Raw genomic sequence first — 20,261 nt, forward strand, 5'->3', positions numbered from 1 at the left:
GCGTTTAAACACCACATGCTCCAACACCTTACTGCACGTACTAAGCAGAGAAATAGCCCTATAATTGGAAACCGATCTTGAGTCACCAGACTTTACAATTGGAATAACGTTTGCGAATTTCCATTTGGAGGGTACCGCGTGCAAGATGTTTCCGATAACTGATGTAAGCGTGCTTCGGTCTCTTTATCATCTCTCATACATATTCTCTCTTTCTCGAGAGGGGGCGAGGAGTGTTTGACTCAGCATGCGGATGCGCTTGGGTGCATTAGGGGAGGGTTGTATAAATCAGAGTTCACAGTATCTCCATCACTATTTAACGTAAATATGGCGAACGTTCTTCGCATTGTGAGTTCGTGTGATGTTTAACGATTGCGGAAGAAAACCTAGCAATTTAGCGTAATAACCAATAAACAGCGCCTGTTGTTCATTGTTTCAAAAACCCTTCTCTTGTGCCGCAGGTCTACCTGTGATCAAGGAGGGGAGTTTGGTTGTCCAAGAGGCTTGGGCCGAACGGCATGCCGAATGACGCAGCATTTTCGACAAGAGCGATGAGCTTGATGGAACGCGTGGTGCCTCAGTGCATGAACCTCGATTAACCGGAAGCTCAGTTCAATGACTACTTCAGCCACGAGGCCTACGGACTCCAACCCAAGAATCGCGTCAACAGCCAGCGTATTAGCATGAGCGACGTGTTGCCATCCTTGATCTTGAGTGGCATCGTCATCCTCAAGAGGAACGTGGTCGAGTTTGCAGAGGACGGCGTCCTCTTCGAGAATGACGAGGAGGTAAGGTCCAACCTGACACGGATGCGCATTGAACGTTTCCGCTGAACAGCATCAAAGTAGAGGCAGCCTTGTAAAGGCGGGCTTTTGAAGAATGGTGTCAATATTTTTGATTATTTGATTCTGATGAAGGAAAGTAGGTCATGATTTGTCCGGGAGAGTATGTGGGGGGCAAACAGACATTTGTCGGGTCAAATTAAGTCCGTCTCTTGCAGTGGGCAGATGGGGTCAAGAGAAAAAGTATACAAGAGTAATATAAAAGCGCGCTGTTTCTGGTCTGACTAAATACATTTACATAGTGGTAAGATCTTTTGTGGTGATTGTACTAAAAAAGATATGAAATAATCTTTTAAAATTATTCTTCTTAGTGCTGCATTCTTGGATACTATGCAGATTGGGAACACAAAGGTTCTTGCATTGTATTATTTAGATAAAATGGTTTAATCAAGGTTTTGATAAACTGTCCTTTAATAAAACAAGAAATGTAAATCAGTCAGACAAATGACCGTCTACGTAAATCATTTTAATTAACACTCAGTAGATGCAAGTGCCGTGAGTGTAGTGGGTTGAGCTCTTTAAGACATTTATGAACACACGTGCGCAGGTGACAAAGTTAGATGCCGTCATTCTGGCCACGGGTTACAAGATCAAGTTCCCCATGCTCTCCAAGGACGTAATGCCGGTTGTGGACAAGCAGGCACAACTTTACAAGCACGTCTTCCCGCCAGGTTTGGAGCACCCGACCCTGGCCATCATTGGGCTCGTGAAGGGCGATGGATCTCCACTCCCCCTTATTGAATTGCAGGTACGTGCCTCTTGACTAACATGTTAGCCATTTTCAGATATATGCGAAGCGTTTTCGCATCTTTCTTTTTTTAAAGCAAAGAAGAGGGAGGATAGCTAAGATAATGAGTACTGCAGATTTTTTTTCTAAAGCCGTTAAATCATAACGCACATTATTACTGTTTTAAACTCACTTTTTCCCTTAGAGACTTAATATAATTAATTGCGCTACCAGTACCGCTGTACTATCTAAATCACTTAGCGAATCTTTGAAGTGCATCGAAGCGAATCGCTCGTTTTACTTGTCCCTTGTCACTCTTGAAGCATTGTAGAGGTATGTACCTACAAGGTTCAGGACGTTCGTGTCGGTGTGGGAAGCAAGAGACACATCATTGAGGCGTTTGAACGGCCTCTTGAGTATTCGCGCGTTGTCAAGCTCTTCATAATTTTGACATTCAGAGACTAGTTGAGCCACGGTCGGCGGATAGCTGGGGGCTACGATGGAAAATAGTTCTTGTGAAAGCACTTTGAATAGGTGGCGGATTTTGTCATCTTCGCTATCTCGGGGTCAACACGGCTACACATTGCTACATTAGGCAATGCAAAACGTTACGCTTGCATTGCTTGATGTCACAACTCAAACTGTTTTTTTTTAGTTTAACATATGTTTCGGTATCGTCATTCGTTGAGCTGCCTCCGTAAACTGCGGTGATTGGCTCTCCGAGTGTTGTACGGGAAAGTAGACGCACGGGACTCTTTTAGAGTGATGAAAGCCGCAGGGCAGTTTCTAGGACTGTGTGCTAATTATAGATGCTTTGTGAAGTAATCCTCCCAAATCGCCGAAGCGCTCATTTGACACACGCTGGAGGATGTTTCGTTTACGCGGACGGAAGAGCAGCTGAATCCTTTCCAAGTGCTTCGAGTCGCCTACAGTCGTCACCAGTTCTTGCTCGTTACGATGAACTAGCTGAGACTGGAATCTACACTGATGCTTGGAACGTTCGTTTCCGAACCGTTTTAGGCCAGTGGAAAGACGGTGCCAAACAAGTAATCGCAAACATTGTCCAGGAGAAAGAACTGAGAAAAATAACTGTCTCGCAATTGTGTGGGCCATTATCAGGTTTCGCCTTTACCTCTACGGAAAGCCTTTCAAGGCAGTCAGTGATCAGCATTCACTATGCTGGCTAGCCAGTCTGAAAGGCTCTTCCAGCCGTCTTGCGCGTTGGAGCCTGATACTTCAAGAATTATTCTTCTGTTTGCCTTGCTTCAGAATACAGTGGAACGGACGACACTTTCCTCATTGTCGTGAATACCACGTGTATGACCCTTCAGTAAAGAACAGACCCTGAAACGCGTGCCGTTGTTGAACACCAGGAAGGCCAAGACCCGCCTATGCTAACCGCGTCTTCTAGAGGTCTGACGTCCTTCTGCTTACAAAACGGTGTTTTGTACAATAAAAGTTTCATAATATTGCGGCTTCAAAGATGATGGATGATTTCATCTCAAACCGTGGAAGAAAAAAATATGGGTCTTCAAAAATTTTGGAAAAATATATGTTGGTGGAAAATGTGTAACTTAAATAAAAATGCAGATTTGAACTAGAAGAATATTCGTATTCTTGAGTATTGGGCTTCGAAAGGGCAGAAGGTTGGTCTTGTGACTTAAGTTTTCAGTAGTGATATATTTTGGAAATTTGAAAAGTTTGGATTTAGTTTTTCACGATAATAAAATTTTACTGCTCAGTATTTTATATAGAAAGGCTAAGGTTTATGCGGTGGTTTTAAAAGCGCAAATGACTAAGGAGAGAAGGAGGGGGCAGGACAGAGCGAACAAATTAGTCGTTAGTTGTTTATACAGCAGGAGTTTAGTCTGCCAGAACATGGCGACATTGTTAACCACTGTAGATGAGCAATTTAGCCAGTGCGGTACAACCGCTAGCCTGGGGTCTTTAACGTGCACCACGCAGTAGTGATCCACGACAGCACGCCGGTACGATGCTCATCCGGATCGAAACGGGCAGGGGTGGGGCTCGAACCCAGGATCCCTGGGTTCTGGAGCGCGAGCTTTCGCTCCACGCGCGTCGAGCTGGGTGTGCGCTTTAGCCCACTCGGCCACCGATCCTTTTTTTTTCTTTATTGCAAGATTTTGACAGTGAACAAAGATCCACAATGCACGATAAATTTCACTTGAACATGTGCAATATTATATTGACGACGTTAGTGAAGGCGACGATAGAACGTCGCCTGTAAGGTTTGGAGAGGCGGTGAGAATTGTTAAAATTCTCTCATCACCGACAGCTTCAAAAATGCAGGCAACCACTCCAGTTCCAGACATACTTTCTCGTAGACAGCTGCTATCAAGTTTATATTTTCAATGAAATAATACCGTACTGGACGGGCATCCAGATCCGCGTGACGAACTGCCATCCTACATCTCCAAATAGCGTGCAGGCCCAGTAAAAATACCAGGTCATATGGGAAAGGCGTCCCATCCACAGACAAAAAGCGTATTCCCCGAGCCGTGAGCGGTAGGTCTTTTTTAAGAGTGCGTTGGAGCACGTCCCAGAACAGGATAGCATCCCAGCAGTCCAGGAACACGTGCTCCACGGTCTCCGGTTTCTTGCACAAAATACAGTCCTCTCTCCATGGTACAAACATGCCCTTTTTTGCTAACCATGCCTTTACTGGAAGCGTGTTGGTATGTAGTTTAAAATAAAAGGTTTTCACAGATCCGGGAACCAGCATTCTTTTCACGCGGGAAAGCACATCACGGTCAGTATTGTCGAAGAACAAAGAGCGATACAATGGGACGGGAAACAGGCATTCAACAAGATCTCGCTTCAGACGCTTTCGTGTGACAGAGTTTAAGTACTCTCTTGAAAATCGCACACTAAGAAATTGGTACGCACAAACAACCTCTCTAAGAAAGCCCGTTACTTGGCCTTCACATGTGTCACACGTCGAAACAATGAACTCGGGTAACTCTCTGAACAACCGTACTTGAATGACAGTTCTCAGAAACGGGTCAGCCTGGTCTCGCAAAAAGAAAAACCTCGATACCAGCTGTCGTATGAACAAATGCGACAAACTAAGCCCACCCGACTTCACGCGGCGAAAAAGGTTATCTCGTCTAGTCCTTTCCCAGGTAGACTTCCATATGTACACGGCCATCACCCGGTGCATGCGTTGCAAATGCACACGAGAGCAGTGCAGAACCTGTAACAGGTACCAAATCTTTGCAACAAAAAATAAATTACACACTGTTGCCCGTGCGAAGATAGAAAATTCCTTGCCACCCCACTTCGCGGCTTTAAGACTCATCTCCTCTGTTTTGTTACGCCAGAGCTCGTTGCTTTCACGGTAATTGTTCAAAGGCACTCCCAAGTATACATCGGGCTCTGTAGACCACTGAATAGATTCAAACACACGCGGAGTCACGTCCCAGTGGCCGTGCCAGATCCCCAAGCATTTCGCCCAGTTCACAGCACACGCTGTCTGGGCGCAATATGATATCGTGAGTTGAACAGCCGCTGAGACGCTTTCTCTATCACTACAAAAATCGCAACATCATCTGCGTACGCTAATATTTTAACATCACATGCATTTAAAGAAAAACCACGTATGTTCCCACTCTTCATGACACTTAGGCAGTAGGGCTCAAGAAATATGGCGAACAACAACGGCGAAAGTGGGCACCCTTGCCGAACAGAGGATAACACAGAAATGCGTTTAGTTACTTGTTTGTTAATTACAAGACTAGTCGTGCAGTTACTATAGGCCATCTTTACTCCATCAAAAATAATTTTACCCACGCCAACATGGTTTAGAATGCAAAAAAGAACATCATGGGACACGCTATCAAAAGCTTTTTCAAGATCGACTTGCAACAGAGAAACTTTCCGGAAATTAGCATCACATAGTTCCAACACACTGCGCGCAACATGAATGTTGCTCATAATCGTACGTCCCTTGATACCGCACGTTTGATGTTCTCCCACCACATCTCCAATCACCGATTGCATTCGTCTCGCAAGGATTTTCATTAGAATCTTATAGTCCGTATTGGCTTGTGTAATGGGCCGGTAATTGGCTACATTACGAAGTTTATTAGTATCTTCACTTTTGGGGATAAGGACTGTGTGGGTAAATAAAAAGGAAGGGGGAAAAACTTGGTTTTCATAACATTCGCGATACACTTGTAACAAAATACAAGCTAAATCTTTTTTATACTTTTTATAAAAGACAGCACCCAAACCATCAGGGCCCGGTGATTTTCCGCTTTGCAAATCATCAATGGCTATTTCTACTTCGGACACACCTATCGGCTGTTCTAACCATTCTCTTATTTCACTACCTATCTTTGGCAGAAGGGGCAAAATATTTTCTGTGAAGCCTTCTTCTTTTGGGGCTTTGTGACTCAGTAAGTTTTCGTAGAATTCAAGAAAGGCTCCCTCAATTATGCTAGAGTCACGCGTCGTGGTACCCTGATAATCAATTTCAGTTATTTCATTGGTGCGTGCGTATCTCTTTTCTGTGGCTAACGCTCGTTTTGTTGGTGCTTCACCCGCGAGAAACTTTTCTGCCCGGGCACGTATTATCGCACCTCTGTAGTGCTCAGTATCTATGAGCTGTAGCTTGCTTTTTATTTTATTAATGTCATCTATAAATAACCCGGGGGATTTACACTCGTCTAGAACAAGCTCCTTTAAGGTTGAGCGCAGCTGCTTTTCCTCTTTCTCTTTTTCGTACTTTAGAATGGTTGATCTTTCTATGGCGTCCATTTTAACTACTCGTTTAAATTCTTCCCATTCTCCGGTCATCTCGCTCCCGCAGATGTTCCTAAAATTTTCAATCCTTGCATTTATCTTGTCGTTAAACACCTCGTCGTCAAGGAGCTTGTAATTCATTTTCCAGTTGTGCCAATCAAATCGGTGTCGTTCTTTTCTTTTTGATCCTAACCCGAAAGTCACAAGGCAGTGGTCACTAAAGCACACCTGCTCGACACTATAGTGTCCACACAGCGGAACTAGCTCAACTGACACGTATGCTCTGTCTAGCCGTGCGTGGCTACTTCCTTGGAAATGTGTAAACTGCACGCCCTTCGTGCCCTTTTCGCAATGTGCCACGTCCTCCAAGTAATGCTCATTTACCAGTTCATTCCAGACATCGCCACTGCTATCCCTCCAGCGACTATGAGGGGTCCTGTCTTCTGGAGCACATGTACTGTTAAAATCCCCCACCACCACAAGCAGTCGTTCGCACTTTAAATATTCCGCTATACTTTCAAAAAAAAAATTGGCATCGTTCTGTCTCTACAGTCGATGCGTAGATACAGATTATACGAAAGTTTTGATCTGAAAAGCAAATATCAATATACACGACTCTCCCATCTTCACGCGAAGCAACATTCTCAACAATAATACCTAAAGCATTTTTCAAAAAGGTGCATACACCTCCCGACCTCCCTACCGCATGGCTTACGCATACATCGTATCGCGACTCAAATTGGCGCACCATCTGCTCGGTCTGCTCCTCGCTCTCAATCTTGGTTTCCTGGACCGCTATCACGTCGAGGTCGTTTTCCAAGAACAACCTTCTGAGCTGGCACTGCCTTCGCCTTGCAGACAGTCCTCTTACGTTCAGGGTAGCTATACGCAGTGCGACCTCGAGCTGTTTCATTGCTTTAAAAACTTAGGAGCTTAGGACCTTGCGCCAGCTATCAGACACTTGCCAATCAGGGGGGTAGCGGGGAACCAGCTTACTGTGACAGCCGGTCTTCACGAGCCCTCGACGGCGAGCGGCTGCGTGTCGTATAGCGTCCTTTTTTCCCGGCGAGCTTCCACTGATATTCCAGGCGTCGCAGTACCTGCTCGCTGGCAGCAGCACTGCGTGCACCCAAATCCTCTAGTCGCCGCTTCGAAGTGATCGCGTCCAGGGACATTTCCTCGCTGGGGCTGTTCTCCGGAGCCACTTCCTTTTCCTTACACGTAGCCATATTCTCCGCTGCTTCCTCTACTGTAGCTGCATCCGAACCGGCTGAGTGCTCGAAATCCCCGTGGCGTCCTGGAGCTTCGCGGTCGGCATCTCGGCTGGCGCTGTGACCACAAAAGGCTCCTTTTCTCCATCAGGTTTCCCTTCGTACTCCTTGCTAGCGGTTACTGTTGCCTTTGAAGTCGCCGACGCTACAGACGCTTGCATTTGAGGGCGCCGCCGCCTGTTCCGCCTTTTGTTCGTCCATCACAAGCTCGTTCGTGTCTTCCTCGGCCTGGCGTCCTCCTGCGACACGAGCGTAGGATCGAACGCAGACTTGGCGTTCGTGACCATATCCACGGCACTCACTACAGCGAGGCGCCCTACAATCACGGCGAATGTGTCCAGACCGTTTGCACCGCAGGCACATTGGTGCACGTCCTGGAACAACCACAAGTACAGGGCCGCCGGTGAACCGAAGCTGGTGAGGCAGGCTTTCCAGCGTCATGCCTTCCTTCAGTGACAGCCGCGCCACCCGGGTCGACGACTCGACGCCGTCAAACCCGTCGATGTGCCATTTTTCTCGGGTTATCTCTCTCACCACGCCAAACTCCTCCAGTGCCCTTTTCAGGGCTTCGTTGGGCACGTCGAAAGGCACCCAGTGAAGCTTGAGTCGGACCTCTCGTCGATCTGGGTCCATCGGCACACACCAACCTCCTTTCACCTTGAACTTGCCAGACATCATCAGTTTCTCCTTGGCAGCAGTCGACTTGAGGCGGACAATCCAAACGTTTCCCATCTGGAACACCCCCATACCGGTCACGTCGCTCAGGACGCCAAGTTGCCGCAAAGGTTCCCTGAAATCTTCAATGCGGTACGGCCGCACTCCGATGTCAGCGTGCAGAAATGCCGTGCATTTCGAAAAGTCATTCGCCGGTAGCGTCGGCAGAATAAACCGATAGTCAGCAGGAAGATCCAAAGCCCTATCACCGCGTCTAAGCAGGGACGCTTGCTCAGCTCCAACGGAGCTCATGATTCCGCGTGCGCTTTCGACGACGTTCGAAATTGGAATCGGCCACCGATCCCCCTCAGGACAGAGCGCTTACTTACAACTGTCAAATTTAATAGAGCATCTAGAGAACGACAAGGTAGAAGTAAAAAAGAAGAAAAAAAAATTAAAGTCACTGCGGCTACAAAGCACATATTTCGTTTTAGAAATCGAAACAAAAATATTTTAACTTCAACTAAATGCAAAGTACTTGTCGCGTAAAAAAAAAACACTGTCTGTACAACAAAAATAAAAAAAGAAAGTTTCAATAGAAGAAAAAAAGAAGAAAAAAAAACATTACGCAGAGCAACCGGCCGAAAAGTCTTCAGGTAAAACACCGCTAGAACTGAGGTTCTTTTTTGTGTTTCAAGTCTTTATGGGAAACACCGAAGGAACTGAAGTTCTTTCTGTGTTAGGGTCACTGATGGCGCGCTTATACACTTGTCGCCACTGGTGAGGATGACTTGAGCCTCGTACAGCTCTCGAATGGTTTTGTCACGGAACCGCTTCAGAACTTTGGTGTTGTTGAATGTTGGTGAGCATTTACAGTCTCTGACATGCACCGCAAGATATCCCGATGGTGCTGATTTCAACGTTTGGGCATGTTCTCTTAATCTCGCATTTATACATCGCCCCGACTGACCTACACACACTTTGCCGCAAGTAAATGGTATTTGATATACCCCTCCACTTTGACATTCTACATACTTGAGTCGATGTTTTACACTGCACTCTTGCTGTTGATGCTGTTTGCAATTGATCTTAGGGCAGAGCCTTTTTAGCCTGTCCGAAGCTGAAAGCACGACTTGGACCTGGAACTTCGCGGCTGTTCTCTTGAAGTTGTGGGACAAGTGCTGTATATATGGCAGAACAGTCGGTCGATGTTTCTTGTGTTTTTCAGTGTCGTGTTTTTTATTGGAGGTCACCAAGGATTCGGCGACTTCATATATTATCGAACTCGGATATCCCGACGCTTTCAGTCTTTGTACTTGAGCATCGAAGCTTTCCCCCGCTGAGTGTACGCAAGATTTTTTAAGAGCTGTATTCAGGCAATTTTTTGCAATTACTTTTTTAATAATTTTTGAATGAGCCGAATCATACTTAAAAGACCTAAAAAAAGGTCTTTTGCAGTATGATTCGGCTAATTGCAGAATTATTAAAAGAGAAATTTCAAAAAATTGCCTGAATACAGCTCTTCAAAAATATTGCGTACAATCAGCCGGGGAAAGCTTCGATGCTCAAGTACAAAGACTGAAAGCGTCGGGATATCCGAGTTCGATAATATATGAAGTCACCGAATCCTTGATGACCTCAAATAAAAAAACACGACACTGAAAAACACAAGAAACACCGACCGACTCTTCTGCCATATATACACCGCTTGTCCCACAACTTTTTTCAATTCAATTCATGCTTTATTTTCCAGATATACACTGGAGGGACCTCCAGACAAAAAGCTGCTATGTAAGCAGCTTGACGGGGTCTGGGGTCCTGTAACAAATGACAGCAGCAACTTCGCGAAAACATCCTATGTACATTCTGTAAAGTATATAATATCACAAATTAATACATTTCTCACGCCACAACGTCAAACCAACATGTAAAAGAAAAAAAACTTTTCTTATGGTTTTAAGCAAAGTATCTGCGAAGTTAATTTTTAGGAAGAGTGAAAACATTGGTACTATGAAGATGCCATTTATATAGGAATGTTGAAATGTTGCAGTGAAGAGATTCAAGATTGTAGTTTGTGCGATTTCGAGGAACCAACCATTTCTCTGGAAAACGCGTATTGATTTTGCTTTCATATAAAGTTAGTTCGAAAGTGCAACATAAAAAAATTCACAAACGTAGAAAATGAGAAGCGGATTGAATGAAGGAGGCGGAACTCATTGAAATGTTCTACACGAATCACTTTGTATTTATGAAATAGGAATTCAGTATGGTAGTTATACGGAGCATCCGCAATAAAACGGAATATCTTTTTTGAAGTAATAGAATGCTATTTAAGTTTGTCTTTGCAGTTGTTCCCCATAACAACTGACAATAATTCAAATGGGAACTGAATAAGGCGTACTATAATTTTAGCTTAATGTTTACCGGCAAAAAACTACGGCACCTAGCGACTGCCCCCACTACTTGAGAAAGTTTTTTCGTTAAATATTCAATGTGGTAATTCCATATCATATGTTCAGAGAAGTACACGCCAAGAGTTTTGTATTGATGTACTATTTCAATTGACGCGTTTCCAATCACTAGGGGATTTGTAATATTTACTAATTTATTAACGGGTCTAAATAGAATGGCTTTTTACTTTAATGTGTTAATTTTTAATCCATTGACATCTGACCGAAAGAAAAATTTTTCTAATACGCAATTCGCCCTTCTTATAAGCTCCTCAACATCATTACCGGAAAAAAGAAGACTCGTATCATCTGCATAAATTATAAATTTAGCTTGATCAGTAATATTTACAACATCGTTTATATAAGCATTAAATAATAAAGGTCCCAGGATGCTGCCTTGTGGAACGCCACAAACAATGTTCGAGAACGGTGAGCGTTGGCCGTCAATAGACACACTTTGGTGGCGATGGTGAAGGTATGATTTAAGCAATTCGAATGATATGCCGCGAACCCCATATTTAAAAAGCTTTGAAAGTAGCGCTGTGTGATTGAGGCAATCAAAAGCGTCACTATAATCGATGAAAACAGCAAGTGTGAGCAGTCGTTTTTCAATATTTCCAAGTATAATTTCTTTCTGTAGTAACAATGCCGATTCAGGAGATTTACCTTTTTAAAAGCCAAATTGAAACTCTTTTTGTGTCGAATGTTTTACGAAAAAATGTTCTATACGTTTAAATATAATTTTTTCTAGCCCCTTAGAGAAAATAGGAAGAATAGAAATCGGTCTATAATTACTCAACATGTTTTTATCCCCTCCTTTAAAAATAACTGTGATTTTAGCTAGTTTCATATTTTCAGGAAACTTACCAGAAGTTAAAAACAAATTGAATATATATGTTAAGCATGGTGAGATTATATCTATAACAAATTTTATAGGTTTTATCTGTAAATCACCGATATCACAGCTCTTACTATTTGTTAGCCAAATAAAAGCATTAAATATTTCTGTTTCATCTGTAGGTTTAGAAACAAACTCTCATTAATTTCGTGAACAAACGATAGAGCACTGTCACTGTGCAGTCTGGGTGTTATATTTACGAAGTAGTAGTTAAAAAGTTTTGCAAAAGGGACTCCAGACACAGTTTGGCCATCTACAATTAAGTCACCTATTTGTTTTGAGATTGTCCCGCGGTTCAGAGCTTCATTAACTTTTTCCCACATAATATCAGGTCGCTGTTTGTCAACGTCATTAAACATTTCTTTGTAATACACATTTCGCTTTTCGCAATTCAGCGGTTAACGTATTTCGAAATTTCTTAAAGATGAAAAGTTTGTTTAAATCCCGTGACCTTAAAGACGCTTTATACAGACGGTCTTTTGTTTGCATCATTTTGATATGGACTGGGGTAACCCAAGGTTTTCTCATTTTCTTTGATACAGTAACTGTTACTTTCGGAAAGTGCAAATCGTAAAGTTCTTTAATGTTTGAATAAATTGATTGTATGCATTGTTTACATCTAGGAGAGAATAAACAATGTCCCAATCTTGGCTTATTACGGCATTACGAAATGCGAGAATATTAGAATTTTAAATGTTCTGAAAGTTTATTGTATTTTTATTTTTATTTACCTGTTTCTTGAAATGGTGATTATAAAATGACAGAAATATTGGATTGTGGTCACTGATGTCAAAACTTATTGTGCCAGCAACTTTAACGTCTGTATTAGCATTAGTGATAAAAAGGTCGATGGAATTAGAAGTAGATAGGGTTACTCTAGTCGGAGATGTGAAAGGTTATTGACTTGAAGAGAATAGCCGCGAAGTTTCAGGTCCAAGTCGTGCTTTCAGCTCCGGACAAGGTAAAAAGGCTCTGCCCTAAGATCAATTGCCAACAACTTCAACAGCAAGAGTGCAGTGTAAAACATCGACTCAAGTATGTAGAATGTCAAAGTGGAGGGGTACATCAACTACCATTTACTTGCGGAAAAGTGTATGTAGATCAGTGGAGGCGATATATTAATACGAGATTAAGAGAACATGCCCAAACGTTGAAATCAGCACCATCGGGACATCTTGCGGTGCATGTCAGAGACTGTAAATGCTCACCATCATTCAACAACACCAAAGTTCTGAAGCGGTTCCGTGACAAAAGCATTCGAGAGCTGTAGGAGGTTTAAGTCATCCTCACCAGTGGGGACAAGTGTATAAGCGCGCCATCAGTGACCCTAACACAGAAAGAACTTCAGTTCCTTCGGTGTTTCCCCTAAAGACTTGAAACACAAAAAGTACTTCAGTTCTAGCGGTGTTTTCCCTGAAGTCTTTTTAGCCGGTTGCTCTGCGTAATGTTTTTTCTTCTTTTTTTCTTGTATTCAATTTCTATTTTTAATTTTTTTTTCTTTTTGTTGTATAGATAGTTTTTTTTACGTGACAAGTACATTGCTTTTAGCTGAAGTTAAAATATTTTTGTTTCGATTTCTAAAACAAAATATGTGCTTTGTAGCAGCAGTGACTTTAATTTTATTTTATTTTTATTTTCTTCTTTTTCACTTTAACCTTGTCGTTCTCTAGATGCTCTATTAAATTTGACCGTTGTAAGTAAGCTCTCTGTCCTGTCCCCTCCTTCTCTTCTTAGTCCTTTGCGCTTTTAAAACCACCGTAAAGATGTTCAGCCAACTAGCCCCCCAATTAATTCCGAAGGCTAAAGTTCCCTAGATGTTTATTTTACTTAAATGTTATTTCATAAAATAATATTCTTGAATCTTGTACATCGGACAATAACTTGCCAAGTTTGAATCGAGCTAGCTTTCGATGTACAATTATTTAAGGTATCAGAAATATATTAAAGGAAAGATTTTATGTAAGCCTATTTAAAAGTATAATATTGTTAATTTACGTACTGTGTACATAAAAAAGGAACACTTCAAACATGATAACGAAAGCTAAAAGTATAAAATTTTACGTTATTCTCAGGAAATACGTATTTATTAATTCTTTCTGTTTTTTTTATAATAAGAGTTTCATCTGCTGTTATAAAGGTAAAAATATTTTTTCTCTCTTAGTGAGCAGTGTCTTTGAAAAGTATACATATTTTACAATCATTCCACGACGCCTACCACTGTGATTTTGTTTTTCACTAAAATATAAGGAATTTTTGTAGCATGATCATAGTTGTTGTTATTTGTTCTCGAATGCAAAACACACTTATGCAAAACTTACACATTGATAGTATTTATTTATATGGTAAGGGGCTCTTCCTCGCGGTCGGTTTGTTAACTTAGTGAACTACAGAAATTGAAAGTGTCTTAAATATTTAGGTGTTGTCATATGAGATTAACAAACATATATAGGAGATTTTAAAAGTTTCCCGTGAGTTAAAGGGGCAATGCCACGATTTTTCTACTTTGTGCAAATACCGCTTTGAACAAATCCCTGATGGTAATAGCCTGTAAAACAGCTGTTTGTTTTTCACCACATGCAATCGCAGCCTCAGAAACTAATTAAAGAAAAACGAGCAGCGTTTCCCCCAACTCGTGGCCAGAAAACGCAGCCACGTTATCTGGAACCGATTATATGGCGCCAATGTTGATGATAGCCACGCGCTGGGGTTGGCAAGGCACAGGGCATGCACTAAGTTCAAGACACTGTAACGTGTCGGATGTTGTCATTGCAGCGATTGGACACACGGCACTACCCGAATGCTTCTTGAGCTTTAGACTATTACAAGTCCATATCGAGCGCCCACGCAATGCTCGGGTCCAATCAATGAACCGCATTCAACGGTCGTCAGTGGGGATACTGCGGTTCCCCAGTTACGCCATCAAGTTTGGCGAAGAAGGTGAATGAAAACGCTTGCCTTTGGCCTTGGAATCGATCCGTTTCAAAAGCACGCCAGGCAACATTGCCGGTCGTCATTGCTTGGACACGAAGTGCGTGATTGGATCCCAGTCCTCACCGAACGCTGACGCAGTCCTTGTGTCCAATACGAGCCAAGTCGAGTGGACGCCGAATGGTGGCGTCCACTCGGCTGTGGGGTCCATCCATAAGAATGGCTGGAGTACGCGAGTAATCAATGGCGGACAGGCGTTGACGCGAATTTCTGAAAACGGTCTATTACACCTCGACAAAGGAGTGTCGTGGCCAGGGGCGTTGTGTGCGAGTATCCTTAAGTTCCTCTAGTGCCAGTAAGCTCGTGTAAAATGAAAAACATTCTAATTGAATATCGCTGCACCGCCCCTTTAAAAGAGCAAGTATGGGTAAAACATTTCAAAGCGACGGCCCTCCGAGCACGGAAATAAGCGTGCATGATTTTTTTTCTTTATTCGAAGAACTTCCTGTATAGGGTAGATAAGTTAAGCTCATTGAAACCTCCCAATCTCCGTCTTTACTATTGGCCCTTCTATGTTTGCGAAACGAAACGTACCTTCCTAATCTCGTAGAATGATATGATGTGAAACTATACGTTCTTACGGCATCGCGCCGCGCTTCGCTGAATGGTTTCGCTTTTCTGCAGTGGGCGCGCCTTTCCTCATTTAGTCTTTTACAGCGGACCTATTAAGAGTCAGTTTCCCCACTGTCGTGTCCGGTACCAAACAACCAAACAAATGTCTACACAACACTCTGGTTGCCGCCGTCGCTCAAAGATGGCGGCAACCTTTCCAGTTTTGGCAACCAGATAACTGCTTGCTGCCGTCGCTCATAAATGGTGACAACATTTCTTCGGAGGATGACAAGCGGGAACGGAATGAGCGGCGATGTGCCCAGCAGCGCGTATGATTCCGCAACCACCGCGAGGCCGCCATCGCCTAAAGTTCCGCTGTGTCGAGCCCTTCAGATTCCATTGCGAATGAAGAGCAGATCGCTCGACTGGAAAGCCGCCGCCGAGAACAGAAGCTATAGTTCCGCTGCTCTTTCTTTTTCACCAGAGTGAAAAGGCTGAAGGTTTTTTTATATGTTATTTTTCCTGTTGAGATATAAGTACTTTCAAGGTTCTCGTAAGCTGCATTGGGTACTTTTCTTCGACGGAAACTGGAAATGAAAGGTCAATCCGCGGGTTAAGTGGGACATGGATGTGCCGCCATCCTATTGAGCTCTATGGACGCAGCTGCGAGCCTCGACGGCGGCAGGAGCTAGCGACGCTGCGTCGGCGTCACAGCTGGATGTCGTGAGGGTGAATTGGTGAATGAATTGGCAATTACGCGCTTGGCTTTTTATCTATTACACTAGTCATCTCGTACATTCGGCCTACAGTGTTTGGCCACAGTTGACTAACTAAGGTCATTCTGGATTCCTTATCTTTCACACTCGGGGTAAGAATATGCACGAAACTTCTAGATAGAGGGGAAGCGTTTCGTTTCTGTCATGCCTGCGGTGGTATGCACCTTCCGAACACTTGAACTACCTACACACATCAAGGTTTGCTAACTGTGATGTAAACTTCGGCCTTTCATACCAAACCCATTCAGGTGTTTTAGGTGCAATCGGCACGCCCATTAAACCGCATCTTGTCGATGCTCAGAATGCTGTGCAAAGTGGTCCAGCGAGGACCACGGCGCGAAAGAGTGCTTGGTGGCCGCCATGCTCTTTCTCGAAGGCACCGGAGGGCGTCGTTGGACGAGCACGCATCCTGCTTGTCCGACGGTGCCCACTGGCGTCTGCGATAGTTTTGATGTAAGCACTGTTACATGACAATTTTAATAAACAAAACGTCCCCGCATGAATGTAGTGTTTGTACTTTTGGATGCTTAGAGCCTATAGATCGGGCTATGATAATAAATAGTCAATCGTAAATTTACAAAAAGGGGCTTAGTGCCTCCTTTCAGCTGGACGGAAGAGTGACCGTTCTACCATGAACGTGTAGGAATTTCAAAAATTGTAAATATAGGAATCACATAATAATGGTAGCGCTTATACAAGCGATTTTAGATGCTATAAATTTATTCAATCTCAATTGGGACATAACCCGGAGGATATCACTGCTACGTTTATTTTTGCCGCTAGTCTAAGTAGAGCAGCCCAGTTACATATTTAGAATGGCGTGAAAGTGCAATGACGTGGCACTTTGTTCGTCAAGGAAGATAATAAAATTAATTTACCGTAATATCCCGAGAGCTACTCCGCCTAAAATCGAAAGCAAATCGGTTGAAAATAAGGAGTGGGCCTACTTCTGGTGTGCGATCAAAAAAAGTAGAAAAAAATTCCAGTTTTAAATTTTGTGACACGCGTACCTTGTAATCGCAGGGTGGGGTGGATGAACTAAAGACGACTGTTCTTTCCAGTCAGCAATGTTCGCTTATCTCCCGCTGTGGCGAAGTGACACCATTTCTGCCGAGGTCATTATTGGCCAGGGCCGTGCAATTACCATGTGTGGGCTAGCTTTCGGTCTTTAAAGAAATAGCAAACCGGGTCAAATACAGGGGTGAGTTATCTTTCGGTGGTGGGCATCTCTTGGGATTTCACGGTAAACTTTGTTTTTTAGCGAAATTGGGAAGTTCTTGACAAGCTATGAAGCCACATGCAACTTGTTCAAACTTCAGCTCATAACGTTTCACTCGTAAGAATCACCATCTTTAATTTTCTCGAATGTTTATCGAACAGTTCACAGCTCTGAAGAACACAATTGCACGTGTCGCTTAACAAACCCTCTAATTTATTACTCCGCTTTTAATTGTCCGCAGGCCCGATGGGTGGCGCAGCTGCTCGCTGGCAAGTGCAAGCTCCCTCCCCATCCCGAAATGCACAAGGACATTGCAAGAGAAAGGGCTGCACTTTGGCGTCGTTTTGGAAACTCGTTAGATACCACCATATACGTGGATTGGATGGAGTACATGGACGATCTGGCGGACAAGATTGGCGCCAGTCCCAAGATGCTCAAGTACTTCTTCACCGACCACAAGCTGTTCCGTGCCCTACTTGGGCCCTGTGTACCCTACCAATTCAGACTTGAAGGCCCTCATTTATGGACTGGAGCTCGAGACGCCGTCTTGGCATCCCAAATGAGAATGCTCTATCCGCTAAATAGCAACTGCACGAGCTTCCAAACAGAGAAGCGCGGCTTCCCGATGTTTTACGTTCTCCTGACCGCGATGGTCTTTTTTATCGCATTCTTCGTTTATAATTAGAGCATCGAATATATTTTGTGTTTGAAGATAACCTCAAGTGTGCTCAGTTGTCAAAAACACAAATTATATCAGTCGTATGTCGAGCTGCTCAAGCACGCGCAATGGCTTTCTGTAGGCCATGAAACCTTCTACGAAAAATTGAGGGCTCTCAGAGGTATGATTTTCTAGTAAATACAAAAAGAAATGCCGTCTGAAATATTGCTTTAAGAATTAGAGTTTCACGTAACATTTTTGCCCTACCGATCAGTGGTGTTTGAATACCATCACCAAACGGCGTGCGCAAAATGAGTCTTCGTTTCGTTCACAAAATTGTCATTTCTCTCTAAGAAACGTGAAGAAAAAGCTGGAAATATGAGTGAAATAATTTTTTTCTGCGTACTTGAGGAAGGATGCACAGTAAAGTTATTGCCGAATAAGATGATAAGGAACAAAACTTCACAAAAACGTGTCCTAAGTTTACATTTGCTGAAGATATTTGTATACATCCTTAAAGGTCTAGAACCCCGGTAAAGTGGTGGCCGGCAATGAATAGAAAATACTTGAAGCGGCAGTTTAGACGTCATGTGCATCAGTCTGCGGTATGCCAAGGTATGGCTTTCACTCCTGGAGGGGGACTTTTGTTTTTGTCCACGCTTTTTATGTTAACGCATAGCTTGTAATTTCACAGTAGTTTATTCTCGGACACGTCGTTTTAATATTTTTGTGTCTCCTTAGCGTTTTGTGTCTCCTTAGCCTCGGTAAGATAAGCTGCCAAAACATTTTTATTTCTCCCGTCGCTTCTGCTGCTTTCTTGTCGACACTAAGTTGAAAACACGCCAGGACCGCAAAGCGTGTTTCATATGCCACGAGAATCAGCTTCTCCAACCTGGAACACTGCTTTCTGTCTCAACCTTGCCATGAGTCAGTATACTGACGATAGATATCGGGCTCTGCGACCGAGCGTAATTAGACGATCGATCGACCAGTGTGATATGTTATGACGTTATATGATATATTTATTGCTCAGGGGAGCCGCGATGCCGCAGAGAGGAAAATAACCTATACTTTGAAGGCCTGCGACGCCGCTTCTAATGATAATGAAATGGTGTAGTACAAATAAATTGTGTGAATGATGACAATGACGAGAGTGAAGAAGAGCGTCGGGACTAGCAGTGTTCATCGCGACTACGGTGTTCGCGTTACCGCCATGTGCCAGGCGAGGGCTCCCTGCTTGGCAAACTTGCAGACGACCCGGAAGAATTTCCGGTGACGCAGGGAGTCCAGCGCTCCCGTGGTGGTGCTTTATGGTTGGAGCCGGTGTTGGCCGGGTGGCGGTTTTCACGAAAGCGGGCCTTGATGTCTCCCAGCTTGGGGTCGAGCTTGTGACCGGGTAGCTCGAGCACGATGTCGATCGGTGACGTGGTGGGTGCCTCTGGTGCGTTTGGCTCTCTGGTGATGAAAAAACGTCTTCGTTTTTGTACTGTTTTGTTTCTCTGCACTCATGTTTCGGGACAGGTTCAGCGAGATTCGATTGACCGAGTGTGATTAGTTCACCCTCAAAGGGATTGTCCCGTGAAAACTGGACGTTTTTAAGATATATTGATGGTTGCCTGGCAGGAGCCTAATTAATATATTGGGGCATTTTATTCTATTAGACGACACCCGAATATAGTGTATTCAATGACAAAAAATTAAACGAAACTTCATGCAAAATTGTGCAAGTATTAATGGCTGCGCTCTCAAGCCTTATGTGACGTCACACGAGGCTTGCAAATGTCAGGTTGTATACTCATTCCTCCGTGGGAACAGGGTGGTGCCGACGCACCGCAGTGTTCTACTTTACTCGCCGCTGTAAATATTGCAGAAAAGTGTGGAGCTTGACAACCGCACGGTTTGCCGAGCATGGTTGCGGTCTCGAAAAATAAAAAAAAACAAGCTCATCTTAGATGAAGTACAACACCTCTTTGGGGCAGTGAAACCTTCACAGGGACATGCACAGCGTGTGTCCAAAATCCTACGCCCCAAAAAAAGGCGCAAAGTAGCCTCTTGCAGACTTTCTACGATTGAAAAGTTCAACCTCCAACGAGTTCTCATATCACCTCACCATGACAAATCACATCACGGGATTTCTTTGGGTTTGGGACTGCCTCCGAATACGGCGTCACGAACTGGATGTCCATCGACAAGGAGAGGCTGATCTGGAAGGAACTGCTCTCCATGTTATAGGAAGCCTACCAATATCACCCAGATCCAGGCATGTGCTAGGAAAAGGACCTAAATTTGCCTCAGCACCTAAGCTTGAGGCTCTTAATAATTTACTCCTGATACGCAAAATAGCCGCAAAAACCCCACAAGACAGAGGGCCGCAGATCATTGAAGAAGGACTTCAGGTCCTTGCTAATCTAAACAACCAGGCCCTGGCTAAGGTAAACTTTGGATCTATTGTATAAGAGTTGAGA

At 43.7% G+C, this 20,261-nt stretch overlaps 1 pseudogene; it reads left to right on the forward strand.

Annotated features, from left to right (window-relative positions):
* Positions 1-324: 324 nt before the first annotated feature.
* Positions 325-17,823, forward strand: LOC8025184 (annotated as a pseudogene).
* Positions 17,824-20,261: the final 2,438 nt, after the last annotated feature.

Source organism: Ixodes scapularis, unplaced genomic scaffold, assembly GCF_016920785.2.
Source record: "Ixodes scapularis isolate PalLabHiFi unplaced genomic scaffold, ASM1692078v2 PGA_scaffold7__128_contigs__length_106722199, whole genome shotgun sequence".
NCBI classification, from domain to species: domain Eukaryota; kingdom Metazoa; phylum Arthropoda; class Arachnida; order Ixodida; family Ixodidae; genus Ixodes; species Ixodes scapularis.